This window comes from Aegilops tauschii, chromosome 3, assembly GCF_002575655.3.
Source record: "Aegilops tauschii subsp. strangulata cultivar AL8/78 chromosome 3, Aet v6.0, whole genome shotgun sequence".
Taxonomy (NCBI): domain Eukaryota; kingdom Viridiplantae; phylum Streptophyta; class Magnoliopsida; order Poales; family Poaceae; genus Aegilops; species Aegilops tauschii.
In genome coordinates, this window is record NC_053037.3 from 95,169,036 (window position 1) to 95,183,198 (window position 14,163).

Below are 14,163 nucleotides of genomic sequence, written 5' to 3' on the forward strand. Positions count from 1 at the left end.
CCAAGTCCGTGTTTTGTGATGTCAAGTGCTTGTATGAATGAATGATGGCCTGTAAAATGTGGTTCTGTTACAACAATGGCTAAATTTCTCTTTCACAGATTCTAGTACCGTTACAATTTGTCTTTTGTTATGAAGATGGTGATGCATCATGCATTTTCTGCCTGATGATGCTAGTACTGTTACAACATGCTTTTGGTCATAATATTGTGCACCTGATTATGCTTTGTTGTCTTCCATCTTTCACAGCGTTTGCTTGTTCATGCACCTGATGATGCTACGATGGATGGACTTGCCATTCAGTAAAAACGTGCAATTTTCTTCCATTTTATACACAATCACAACATCACATCATCATCAACATAGGTAAGCCATTCAACATCACAGCAGAAACCCAAGTAAACCATTCAACATCACAACATCAAACTTTTGCCAAATTTAGAAACACACCACTTGCCAAATAGTACAATCACACTTGAATGATAGTCATTCAACAATGAAGCATGCATTTCATACACCAAACTTGAGATAATAAGCTTCCAGCATTAACCAGATAGACAAAGTCTTGGCAAAATACATGCATGAAGATAGCCATGAAACGACATGGTTCATACATCAGGTTCATCACTTGCAACCTAGAGAAGCTACCAATCAGAATATCATTATTCAGCAAGATCAAAGATGAAGCTCGCTCTTGGGCCACGGCCGGAGCCAGAGGGATGAACACGCGTAATCTTGTAACCTGATTTTTCTGTTTTGGGGCTGAGCATCCCCTTTGTCTTCTGCTCTCCTTGGGTCCTTGTCTCGCCATTCGTGTGTACGAGATCACGACCCAACCCCGAACTCTGTACTTGTTTTTCCCTCCTATCAATGCAATGATACGCTATCTTAGCGTATTCGAGAAGAAAAAAAGATAGCACATAAGACACAACACCATCCGCTTCATCACCAGCAGCATTCCTCTACCTAAACCCAGCAATGCACCTGAGGCTTGGTCATGGTCATGGTACCTGCAAGTCTTCCCCTCACGTCCCTTGCAGCTCCAATTACTCTCTTGGTCCCTGCAATCCTTGCTGTTTATCCCTTGCTCGAAGAAGCTCCCCTCTTGTTCTCTGTTGCGCCAAGTGCATCGACCAGATCATTCCCAACGAGGATATGATGATCCACAAATTCACATGGTTGCTATCAACCAAACAGATCAACAAATTCTCAACTATCCTGCTGGACATGAACCAAGTTCCTTCATAATTAACAAAAGCACGTCGCCATGGGACTTGCACCATGAGTGACACACTTGTAGAAGACCCAGTCGTCATGCTCCTTGGTGGTGGAGACATAGAACTTCACCGGATTGCCATGGTCAGGGCATCCAATGAGCTGCACCATAACTGCCTGATGGCAAAGATGACCTGATCAGACTGAGCTACTAGTCGACATGGAAGCGGCGATGGGTGCTAGCTAGTACAAACAAGGCGGTGGGCGAGGACGCAGGCGGGCCACAACTAGGCAGACATGAGCTAGGGATTGGTGGTGGAAGAAGGGGAACTGAGGCACGTCGGCTGCTGCCCCACTTTTTGCACAAAAAAAGACCTCCACAAGTGTGCCATTTCATTAAAGGACAGTGACCGACCCCACCCCGCCCCCGCCCCGCTTACATGGAGCTCAGAGCCTGGTCAACATGGTCCTACGAGCACAAAACGGCGAGTAATAACAGTATAATCACGCCCATGGTACAAAGTAACCGTATTCTTAAATACATCCTAGCCGTCCGGCGCATTTGGATCCCATCATACAGTGACCATATTCTTAAATAAATCCTAGCCCTCTGGCACATTTGGAATCGTCGTGAAGATTGATAGTGTATTTCCAACGGAACCCCGAATCTTATCTATTTTTCACCAATGACATACCTATCCTGACCAAACTTTCAATTCCATCAGCAATAAACCTTTGCCGAAACAGTGAACTTGTTGTTCCATGAGTATAGTGGTCAAACTATCAAAGTAGAGATATTCATCAGTATGGATGGTATCAGGGTAGACTTGTTGAACAGTTACTGATATCCCAAGTTCCTCACTTGAACCAACTAAAACAATGGACGCAGCAGAGGCAGTAATCTTGTTATGTGAACTGTATAAGTTTGTGATGACGGAGGGATGCACCTTCTCAAGATAAGTTTGCTTTCCAATTTTCCCCACAACTCTCTAACAAAAAAATCTTGAAGGAGGGAAACCTTCAGGTGTAAACACTGGTGCCTGTCAGCAACAACCAGTAGAAACGAATCATCATAAAATCCATTATATTTCAAATATCACACGTAAAATGGTACTCCCTCCGTCCCAAAATAAGTGTCTCAACTTTATAAACTTTGTACTAAAGTTTATAAAGTTGAGACACTTATTTTGGGACAGAGGGAGTACAAAGCTACAACTGAATATTTCCCCACTGATATGTCTTAACTGGCCTGTAAAATCTCCTGAACAAAGTGCACAATAAGTTCCTAACTTGCCTGGACACAAGCACTTGTAAGACTCCTTAAGCAGGGACAACGCGTACTCAGTATCAGCATATATGCAAAACTAATAGTTCTTTGGAATAACATACTGGTTCATTTTAAAAGTAACTAGATGAACATACACAGAACACAAATGATTCGTTTCACAATTGCTGGGAAGGACCTTGAAAACAGGCCTGGTTTATTACTGACAGGACCTTAAAATAGGCACGAGTCAGTTATGTGCCATTTAGGCAGCTAATTCCCAGAAAGCCCTCGCTATTTTGCATCCAAGACATCGTGTTGCAAGTATTTAGTACAATATTTCGCAAGCACAAAAGACATGATTATTACTTATTTACAACGAATAAATGATTGTGTCCACAAAATTTAGAGTTGACTTTGGGCTAATGGTCCGAGACAACTGCTACTCTTGTTTTGGGGTTCACGCAATATGATTAAATTTCTACAGAGCACATTGAACTTGTATGGAGAATTGGAGATCGATGTGCTACATGACGGGATTTATTTTCATTACTTCGTACCAGCTAGTTGATCATACATGTATTGAAAAACAACAAAGCCTTTTAGCCCCAAATAAGTTGGGATAGGATATAGTTGAAACTCATAAGATCTCCAAACCTAGTCATGGTTCTGGCACGTGGACATATTCATTACCTAACCCTATATGATATATGAACTCCCTCCATTCACAAATATAAGATGTTTTGGATATTTCAATATGGACTACATAAGGACTGAAATGAGTGAACAAAAACACTAAAACGTGTCTCCATACATCCGATTCAGAAAACAGTTAGAACATCTTATATTTGTGAACCGAGGAAGTAATAGTACTAATCATCAAAAATAGTGATGATAATAAATTGGAAAAGCGATATTGTAACGCCTAAAAAAATTTAGAATCTGTTTTAGGATCATTCAAAACATTATGCTAGTACCTTAGGAAAGAGATAATAATTTGACATAAAGATTTAGGGACATACGAATGAAACAATTCAGAGTAGGATATCAACAAAGCTAGTTGAGGCACTTTATATTCATTGGTAATCCTCCTTAATTGTTAATATATCACGTACCGAACCATCCAAGAGCAACAAAAGGAATTCGATCTAGAGTTAAGTATAAATACTTGGTTAGGCCTCCATAATAAGCATAAAAGGCTAAGCATTTAAGCGTGTTTTAGCAACACTACAAGTTCTAGACATTATATTAGTACACTTTAAACAAGGCAGTACTCGGTTAAGCGTGGTCCTTGAAAACAACCATAGCAATCTTATCCTACTGAACGGATAGGTTTATACCCGAAACATCTATATAAAAGTAGAGATATTCTAAAATAGCCATTACTTAATAGGATCATGCAGCCTAAGTGCATAGTTACACAAGAACATGATCACTTGTGCCGATTACAAAGGTCTAACTGGCCAACTACAGAACATGAATAGACACCCAAAACATAAAGCAGATAAAATAATGTATATATATTCTATATTAGAAATTTTCACTAACCTCAAGCAAGTGATGGTTGAATCCAAACTGGGGGTGGCCAGTTCAATCTTGACTTTGAACTAGGGGGCGATAACTCGATGAAACTACCATCTTCCATATTAAAAATAACAACCTGCCTAAGACTAAATCTGTGACAGTAGATATAAATATAATCAAGCAAGTCATCCGTGTGGTAGATGCTATTGGGAACCAATGCAGGAAAGTCTTTCACTGGGAGAAGGAACGAGTTGTTGAAACCAATGAACATTGCATGATCTTGGAGGTTATTTGTTTTGATTATCTTTTGTCCAACAAAATCAATCTTGTACACAAAAAATTTGTCGGCAACCCATTCTGTTCTCCCATTCTCCTTCTTATATTTATCATGTCTCCATATCTGGAAAAAATCTCCCCATGGTGCTTGAACAATATATCTACTATGTGCTTGGTAAGATATGATTGACTTTAAAATGACTTTTACTTCAGCAGAAGTTCCATTAAGGTTAATAGAATCTACCTGACCCTCACCACGAACACCATAAAACAAACCATCATTGTTGTTATAAAGAATGTCTTGATATTCCCAGCAGTTTCCTTTTCCACCAATCCAAGTCCATTTGGTGTCCCCAACCCTAGTATAAGAGAGTTGACTATTGGGCAATTGTATTCAGAGCACCATGCAGTTTCCTTGGGAGGGGTCGCAAGAAAGAACAACCCTCTCATAAAAGAAGAAGCGGGCTTCTTCAAGTGTAAGATGGTATGGCTCCGTTTCTGTGTCAAAATCCGAAGATAAGATATCCATGTAAAGAACATCATATCCATCTAGCACACCCTCTTCAGTGTAGCGCAGTCTAACATTGTTCATGGTTTCAGGTGGAGGCATAGCTATCTGAGCTCCGGTTGCAGGGTTCACTAGTATGAGATTTGACCGCTCATCCGCGGTGATGAGCCAACCGTGGGAGGAGCCCATGACATGGCGTGTGCGGAAGGCAGGCTCCGATAGAGTGACGTGGTAAAGCTTGTTGGTGGACATGTTATGCAGAGTGACCGTGTCAGCATCACGGTCGCCAGATGAGTAAACAAGGCAGGGGCTCTGTTTCGGCGAGCACAGGCGGAAACGACGGGCCTCTAGATAAATGAGGTGCCAGGATCGACAGACCGCACCTGAGCTGAAGAGATCTGGGATCTCAAGAGTGCCAACGATCCGGAGGAGCATGTCGGCCTGAAGCTGGGACCAATCACAATCGGTGCTCCAATCTGGTGGATCATCGGGAACAGAAGCTTTGTCCATCGATTTTTGCAGAAACCACAATTGTGTGTATATGATATAGGAACCGGACCGAACTGGAAGGTGGAATCAGACTGCAAAAGGACTTTCAGAAATACTGTGCACTAGGACTTTCAGAAGGATGCTGATTACCCAGAGAAATATTGCACACCTGCACTCATAACCTAGGAATCCTCCCAGAAAGCTAATCAGAAGAAACAACTGGACGGAGAGGAATGAATCGGGCGCTCGCGTCTAGCTGGGAGCAAAACCCTAGGGCCCCGGGAGTTCGGACGCAGAAGGGTCGAGGCGAACTGGGTAGCAGGAATTAATAAGCGGAGCCGGGCGGGAGCTGAACCCTGCTAGACTGGGGATTCCGGGGGAGGGAGGGGAGAGGGGGGTTGGTTGTGCGGGTGCGTACGCCACGGCGAGGTTGAGTTGCCGGCGCAGGAGTGGCTTACGCTGGCGGGCTTGTGCGCCGTGACGAGTTTCACGTGCTCACCTCCGCCGTCCGCCGCTGACCGCTGTCGCCGCCGGAGGAGGAGCAGGAGGGTTCTGGGCTCTGAGCGGTGGAGGTGGTAGGAGAGGGGCGATGCGCTTCGCTTCCCTTCGCAAGAGCTATGTCTCGCCCGTGGCGAGACGCAGCTCAGTCTCGCCTCTGACGAGCGCGCTGCTGGGCCGGCTCATTACTGGCGCTGCGATGCGCGAGATTTTTATCCTCTGGATTTCCTTTTCGGATTTTTCACTGTCGCAGAGGTTTTCTTTGGTTTTTCCTTTTTTAATCAACAAATTATTTTTACAAATTATGTCCAATTTTTTTTAGAAAAAATTAACAAACATACTTTTGAAAGTCGTAACATCTTTTTAAATACAATGTACATATGAATGGTACTATGAAATATATTTTTAATTAAACAAACTTTTTTTATATAGAATAAAACTTTTCGAAAATGTTCTGTGCAATTTTTTTGAAATGCATGACTATTTTTAAATGTCACAACATTTGTTTGAATGCTATCAACACTTTTCTAAATTACGCTAACAATTTTATTTATGTTCTCCTAAGATTTTTCAAATTCACGGTTAACATTAAAAAAATATTTTTTAAATATATGTACTTAAGATATTTCATTTGTATGCATGTTATTTCTCATTTGCTATTAACTTAGTCATGCGTATATATGTATGATCTTAAGTATATAAAATGTTATTTGATTTATATGAACATGGGCAGACACACATCGTTGTTGTTGTGACCTCTTAGTGTACTGCACAAAACACTTTTCATCAGTGTCTTGTGTAGTGCAAGTAAAATGACACATTGGCAGCGTTGCTATACTATAGGTGCACTACACAAGAAGACCACTAATCTAACAAGTCGAGGGGCATTTTTGTGAGTTGAATGACTCATTCAAGTGTCAAATTAGCTCCAGCGGCATGGCTGATTCGTCGACCATAAGACTCATGTAGTCACATATCAATATATTAGCACTTAGTTGAATTTGTAGCTCTAAACATTTGGACATATGTATGAAATGTAATGCAATTGCGTTGTATGTGCCTTTGTGTAACTTTCATCCTTAGTGCATCTTGGGGCTTCACAGCCACGGAACAACAATTTGCTTATATCGTATTTTGTTTTCACTGATAGCCCAAAGTGGTCTATGTGTGAAATTTAACACAGATGGTTTAGCTAGCTCGTATGTGATGGCAATGTCAATTATTGACCCTGGGGCACAGATCGGCCACTCGCGCATCAGTGATGATCCAATTTGATCGGTCAGTGTTGTACCGATCTGTAGTAGTGGCAGCCATCAATGAACCCATCCGCTCATCACCTACCTCCCACTCCTCTCCCCGTAGCCATGGATGAACCCCATCCCCTCATTGCCTACCCCCTGCACCTCTTCCCGTAGCCAGCAAAGAAGCTGCAACCTATCGGGTGAAAAGTTGTGACCCCAATAGCATGTGCTAGTACTGGCCCATTGGGAAGCTGCAACCGGTCGGGTTAGAAGCTGTGACACCTAGTAGATGTTGTTGGAACCGGTCGACGGAGAAGCTGGAACCGGCCGAGCGAGAAGCCGTGACCCTGGTTGACAGTGCTGGGACCAGCTAGCCAAGAAGATGCAACCTCACTCACCGATGTTGAAACCGGATGACAGAGAAGTTGTGACCGGCCGAGCGAGAAGCTGCAACTTTAGTTGGTGGTGCTGGAACCGGTCGGGCGAGAAGCTACAACTTTAGTTGGTGGTGCTGGAACCGGCCAAGCGAGAAGTGCTGGGACCAACCAACAGAGAAGATGCAACCTCAGTCACTGATGCTAGAACTAGACGACAAAGAAGTGGCGACCGGTCATGGGAGAAGTTGTAACCTTAGTCGTTAGTGCTAGAACCTGCTAGCACAAAAGCTGCAACCCCGATGTAAGAAGTTGCAACTGTCGTCAGTGCTAGCCAGATGACAGAGAAGTTGCGACCAACCAAAGCAAGAAGCTGCAACCTTAGGCATCGGTGTTGGAACCGGCTGGCGCGATAGCTACAACCCCGATGGAATAAGCTACAACTGTTAGTGGTTGTGTTGCAACCGGCAGTGGCCAAACGGCGAGGGCACGAGCTGGCAGTGCTGCGAAGCTTTGGCAGCGCTGCGACTAGAACGTGACGGGATGGCAATGTGGCCGGCGGGCGCATAGGGGATGTGGCAGCGGCGAGGGGGGGGCGGGGGAGGGGGACGAGCGCGACACAATCCGAGCCTCCGCCGGTCGCCAGCGCTTGGCGCTGCCCATTGTTGAAGTTTCGTCTCAACTCGGTTGTTAATTCTAACAAAATGCTTCTCACACAAACAATAATACCCTATTGTAACTCACGTCCTGTATACTATATGCAATTTGGCAAAATCACAGCAGCAACCGCAGAAGAAAGGTGCCTTCTCGTTAATTTATCACGACTAAATAACAAATTACCTGGGATGCCAACTCATATGGAAATCTATCACATTTCTCTCATAATACTCAGAAAAGTCATGGACGTGGACTCGTATCCTGAATAACTAGCTAGCTAAGCAGACATATCTGAATGACCTCGGTAGCTTTCCTCTAACTAGGAAATAGGTTCAACTGCCACTAGGAAGAACCATTAATTCATGATCCATCCCCTTCATCTCATAATAATATCATTCCAGGAAACTCGTAACAGAAAGTTCTAAAGAAGCTTTCTGGAACGAGAGGGTTCTGGGCTCTGAGCAGTGGAGGTGGTAGGAGAGGGACGATGCGCTTCGCTTCCCTTCGCAAGAGTTTTTTTAGATCACCCTTCGCAAGAGCTTTGTCTCGCCCGTGTCGAGACGCAGCTCAGTCTCGCCTCTCACGAGTGCGCTGCTGGGCCGACCCCTTACTAGCGCTGCGACGCGTGAGGTTTTTTCCTCTGGTTTTCCTTATCATCTTTTTTCACTGTTTGTAGAGTTTTTTCTTCTTTAATCAGCAATTATTTTTTAAAATTATGTGAACATCTTTCTAGAATTTCACAAACATATTTTTGAAACTATAACATCTTTTGAAATGCAATGTACTTTTTTAATGGTACAAATTCTTTTTTAAAATTAAATGAACATTTTTTGCATTGCGTAAAACTTTTAAAAATGTCATGTAAATTTTTTAAGCGCGTGAACATTTTTTTAATGCTATCAACACTTTTCTAAATTATGCTACATTTTTTTTACTTTCTATTCATTTTTATCAAATTTGCGTTTAACATTTTTTAAATACATGTACTTAGCATATTTCGTTTGTATGCATGTTATTTCTCGTTTGCTATTAACTTAGTCATGCATATATGTATGATCTTAAGTATATAAAATTAATATGTTTAATTTATATGAACAGGGGCATGCACACATCGTTGCTGCTGTGACCTTTTAGTGTGCTGCACAAAACACTTTTTGTTAGAGTGTCTTGTGTAGTGCAACTAAAATGACACATTGGTGATCGTTGCTATTTTTTAGGTGCACTGCACAAGAAGAAGACTGCTAATCTGACAAGTCAAAAGGCATTTTCAGTGAGTTGAAGGACTCATTCAAGTGTCATATTAGCTCCAGCGGCATGGCTGATTCGTCGATGACAAGACTCGTGTAGTCACATATCAATATATTAGCACTTAATTGAATTTGTAGCCCTAAATATTTCGGACATATGTATGTAATGTAATGCAATGTCGTTGTATGTTTTGTGTAACTTTCATCCTTAGTGCATCTTGGGGCTTCACTGCTAGCATATTGCTAACAGTGGAGCCCTAGTTTGCTTATACTATGTTTTGTTATCACTAATCGGCCAAGGGGTATATGTGTGGCCATTATCACAGATGGTTTAGCTAGCCGTCTATGATGGCAACGCCATTATTTTCGCAGCAAGATAACCCATAGGACACACAACACCACCAGTTTCATTATCAGCAGCATTTCTCTACCTAAACCTAGCAATGCACTTGCGGCTTGGTCATGGTCAAGGTACCTGCAGCTACAAACCTTTCCCTCATGTCCCTTGCAGCTCCAATTCCTCTCTTGGTCCCTGCAATCCTTGCCCTATATCGCTTGCTCGAAGAAGCTCTTCCTCTTGTTCTCTATTACGCCAAGTGCATCGACTACATCATTCCCAACAAGGATATGACGATCCATAAGATAGCCATATTCCAACTCCCAATGCCAAAAATCACATGGTTGCTATCAACCAAACAGATAAAAAACTTGTTAGCTTTTCTGTTGTACATGGACGTAATTCCTTCATATATAATTAACAAAAGCACGTCGCCATGGTGTTCGGGCATATTTCTCCCTTAGTGGTTTTGGTGATTGATTTGACAATGCATTTGCGGACTAATCATGTGCATTGAGCATTTCAGATAATCTATCATATGGCACAAGACGATTCGAGCCCCTCGGAGCTTTTAAAGTGAAGACGGTTATTTTCCTGTGTTTCTTTTTCAGTGGATTTGAGTCGTAGGAGAACCGTACTATTAAGAGGGGGTCCGATTCAGAAAGGTTTGGGTGGAATCAACACACACAAATTTTTCATTTGCACCCTCATTCCTTTCCTGCATCGATGGAGTTGCTCCCATGTTTCCTGTACGTAGGTCCAGAAGGCCCCAAGTGGTAGTACCGCTCAGGGCAGCAGTAGTACCGCGGTCTAGTGCCATTGTTTCAGGGGATTTCATTTTTTGTGTCGACTTGCACGAGAGTGGGACGGTAGTACGAGCGATAGTACTGCCCACCCACTACCGCTCCACTTCCGCTTTCTTCTGGACCCGCCATGCTCTCAGCGGTTGTAGAGCGGCAGTGGGTGAGCGGCACTATTGCTTGTAAGCGGTAGTACCGCTGTTGCATCACTCCCACACCCCATCTATCCTGCCCTACTTCCTTAGTACTCTGAGCTGCAACCCCAGGGGCAGTACCGCTGGGGCGAGAGGTAGTACCGCTCCGGCGGCACTACCACCTCGTGGTCTCGTGCCATTGCACTGCTCTATGTGTACTATCACCCGAGCGGTAGTACCGCTCTCCTGAGCGGTAGTACCGTTTAGTGCAGGCTGTGAGCAAGGTAACAGTTGCAATCTTTGCCACTATATAAAGGGGGTCTTCTTCCCCAAGAAGACTTACCTCTTCCTCCCCCAAACTTCATTGTTGCTCAAAGCTCCATTTTTGCCCGATCTCTCTCCGTAGCCAACAAAACTTGTTGATTCTCTAGGATTTGGTTGAGAGGGCCCCAATCTACACTTCCACCAAGAGAAATTTGATTTCCCCCACTAATCCCTTACGGATCTTGTTACTCTTGGGTGTTTGAGCACCCTAGATGGTTGAGGTCACCTCGGAGCCACAATCCATTGTGGTGAAGCTTCGTGGTGGTGTTGGGAGCCTCCAATTTGGTTGTGGAGATTGCCCCAATCTTGTTTGTAAAGGTTCGGTCGCCGCCTTCAAGGGCACCACTAGTGGAATCATGGCATCTTGCATTGTGCGAGGGTGTGAGGAGAATACGGTGGCCCTAGTGGCTTGTTGGGGAGCATTGTGCCTCCACACCGCTCCAATGGAGACGTACTTCCCCTCAAAGGGAAGGAACTTCGGTAACACATCCTCATCTTCACTGGCTCCACTTGTGATTACTTCTTACCTTTACTTTGTGCAAGCTTTATTTGTGTTGTATCATTTACTTGCTTGCTTGTGTTGTTGTTGTTAGCATCATATATGTTGCTCACATAGTTGCGTATCTAGACAACCTATTTGTTGCTAAACCTAAGTTGTTAAGAAAAACTAAAAATTGGTAGTTGTCTATTCACCCCCACTCCAGTCAACCATATCGATCCTTTAAATTGGTATCAGAGCCCCGTCTCTTGTAAGGCCTTAACCACCTAAAGAGTATGGTTGACGATGGGTTAAGTGGTGGTGGCCTACCTGCGGTCGAGGCAGTGGATAATTGCGGCTTGAAGCTACGTCGGTATTTCCCCAAAGAGGAAGGGATGATGCAGCACAGCGGCGGTAGGTATTTCCCTTAGTTATGACACCAAGGTTATAGAACCAGTAGGAGAACCAAGCAACACAATGTAAACAGCCCCTGCACACAAATAACAAATACTCACAACCCGATGTGTAAAAGGGGTTGTCAATCCCTTTCGGGTAGCGGCGCCCCAAGATAGGCAAACAGACGTGAAATAAATTGTAGTAGATTGATAGATTGAACGCCAAATAAAATAAATAAGAATAAATTGCAGCAAGGTATTTTTGTATTTTTGCTTTAATAGATCTGAAAATAAAAGCAAAGGAAAAGTAGATCGCAAAGGCAAATAATATGAGAAAGAGACCCGGGGCCATAGGTTTCACTAGTGGCTTCTCTCGAGAAAAATAGCAAACAGTGGGTGAACAAATTACTGTTGGGCAATTGATAGAACTTCAAATAATCATGACAATATCCAGGCAATGATCATTACATAGGCACCACGTCCAAGATTAGTAGACCGACTCCTGCCTGCACCTACTACTATTACTCCACACATCGACCACTATCCAGCATGCATCTAGTGTATTAAGTTCATGGAGAAACGGATTAATGCAATAAGAACGATGACATGATGTAGACAAGATCTATCTATGTAGAGATAGACCCCATCGTTTTATCCTTAGTAGCAATGATACATACGTGTCGGTTCCCCTTCTGTCACTGGGATCAAGCACCGTAAGATCGAACCCACTACAAAGCACCTCTTCCCATTGCAAGATAAATAGATCAAGTTGGCCAAACAAAACCCAAATATCAGAGAAGAAATACGAGGCTATTAGCAATCATGCATATAAGAGATCAAAGAAACTCAAATAACTTTCATGGATATAAAAAGATAGATCAACTCAAAGTTCATCGGATCCCAACAAACACACCGCAAAAAGAGTTACATCATATGGATCTCCAAGAGACCATTGTATTGAGAATCAAACGAGAGAGAGAAAGCCATCTAGCTACTAACTACGGACCTGAAGGTCTACAAAGAACTACTCACGCATCATCGGAGAGGCACCAATGGAAGTGGTGAACCCCTCCGTGATGGTGTCTAGATTGGATCTGGTGGTTCTGGACTCTGCGGCGGCTGGAATTGATATATATAGAGCAAAGAGGCGGTCCGGGGGGCACTCGAGGTGGGCACAACCCACCAGGGCGCGCCTGGGCCTCCTGGCGCACCCTGGAGGGTTGTGCTCCCCTCGGAGCACCCCCCCAGGCGCTGCCTTGGCCCATTGGGTGTCTTCCGGTCCATAAAAAATCTCCGTGAAGTTTCGTTGCATTTGGACTCCGTTTGGTATTGATTTCCTGCGATGTAAAAAACATGCAAAAAACAATAACTGGCACTTGGCACTATGTCAATAGGTTAGTACCAAAAAATAATATAAAATGATTATAAAACATCCAAGATTGATAATATAACAGCATGGAACAATCAAAAATTATAGATACGTTGGAGACGTATCAGCATCCCCAAGCTTAACTCCTGCTCGTCCTCGAGTAGGTGAGTGATAAAAACAGAATTTTTGATGTGGACTGCTGCCTAACATGTCATCTCATATTCTTTTCTTTATAGCATGGACATTTGGACTTTATATGGTTCAAAGCAATAGTCTAGTTTTGACATGATGACTTAAATACTCAAGCATATCAACAAGCAACCATGTCTTTCAAAATATCAACGCTAAAACAAGCTATCCCTAGCCCATCATGCTCAATCATTGATCCATTCATGAAACACACTCGCATATTAACTACACCCAATACTCAAGTACGATCATAGTGCCTCCTAGTTGGTGCTTTTATAAGAGAAGATGGAGACTCAAATTCAAAATAAAAATTGCATAAAGTAAAAGAAAGGCCCTTCGTAGAGGGAAGTAGGGATTTGTAGAGGTGCCAGAGCTCAAAGCGAAAATTGAGAGATAAAAACATTTTGGGAGGTGTGCATTTCCTACCAACGAAAATGACTTAGAGTTCCCAACACTTTCCATGCTAGATATATCATAGGCGGTTCCCAAATAGAAATTAAAGTTTATTCCTTTTTCAACCATACTTTCACTTTCCATGGCTAGCCGTATCCACGGTTGCCCTCCATACCAACACTTTACAAAGAATTTATTATTTGACAATATAAAGTAAATTCATTTTTTATTTCGGGACTGGGTATCCCTAATACCTTTGCCTTACTCTCGTGCAATGACAAGTGAATAAACACTCATCGCGAGAATAACACATCTAGCATGGAAAATATTAGCCACCCCTCACTGCCTTGTTAGCGGTACGAGCACACAAAAGAGAAGTTCATTTTGAAAAATAGAGATGGCACATACAAATTTGCTTAGAACGGCAAAAGAATACCGCATATAGGTAGGTATA

The 14,163-nt window shown here is 43.0% G+C and overlaps 1 long non-coding RNA gene across 1 annotated transcript; it reads right to left on the bottom strand.

The window, feature by feature from the left end:
- Nucleotides 1-520: 520 nt before the first annotated feature.
- On the bottom strand, nucleotides 521-5,929 carry LOC120976521 (uncharacterized). The gene is made up of 3 exons (XR_012204364.1): nucleotides 4,025-5,929; nucleotides 1,008-2,252; nucleotides 521-861 (listed from the first exon to the last, which is right to left on the bottom strand). It is a non-coding gene; the product is annotated as an uncharacterized lncRNA (long non-coding RNA).
- Nucleotides 5,930-14,163: the final 8,234 nt, after the last annotated feature.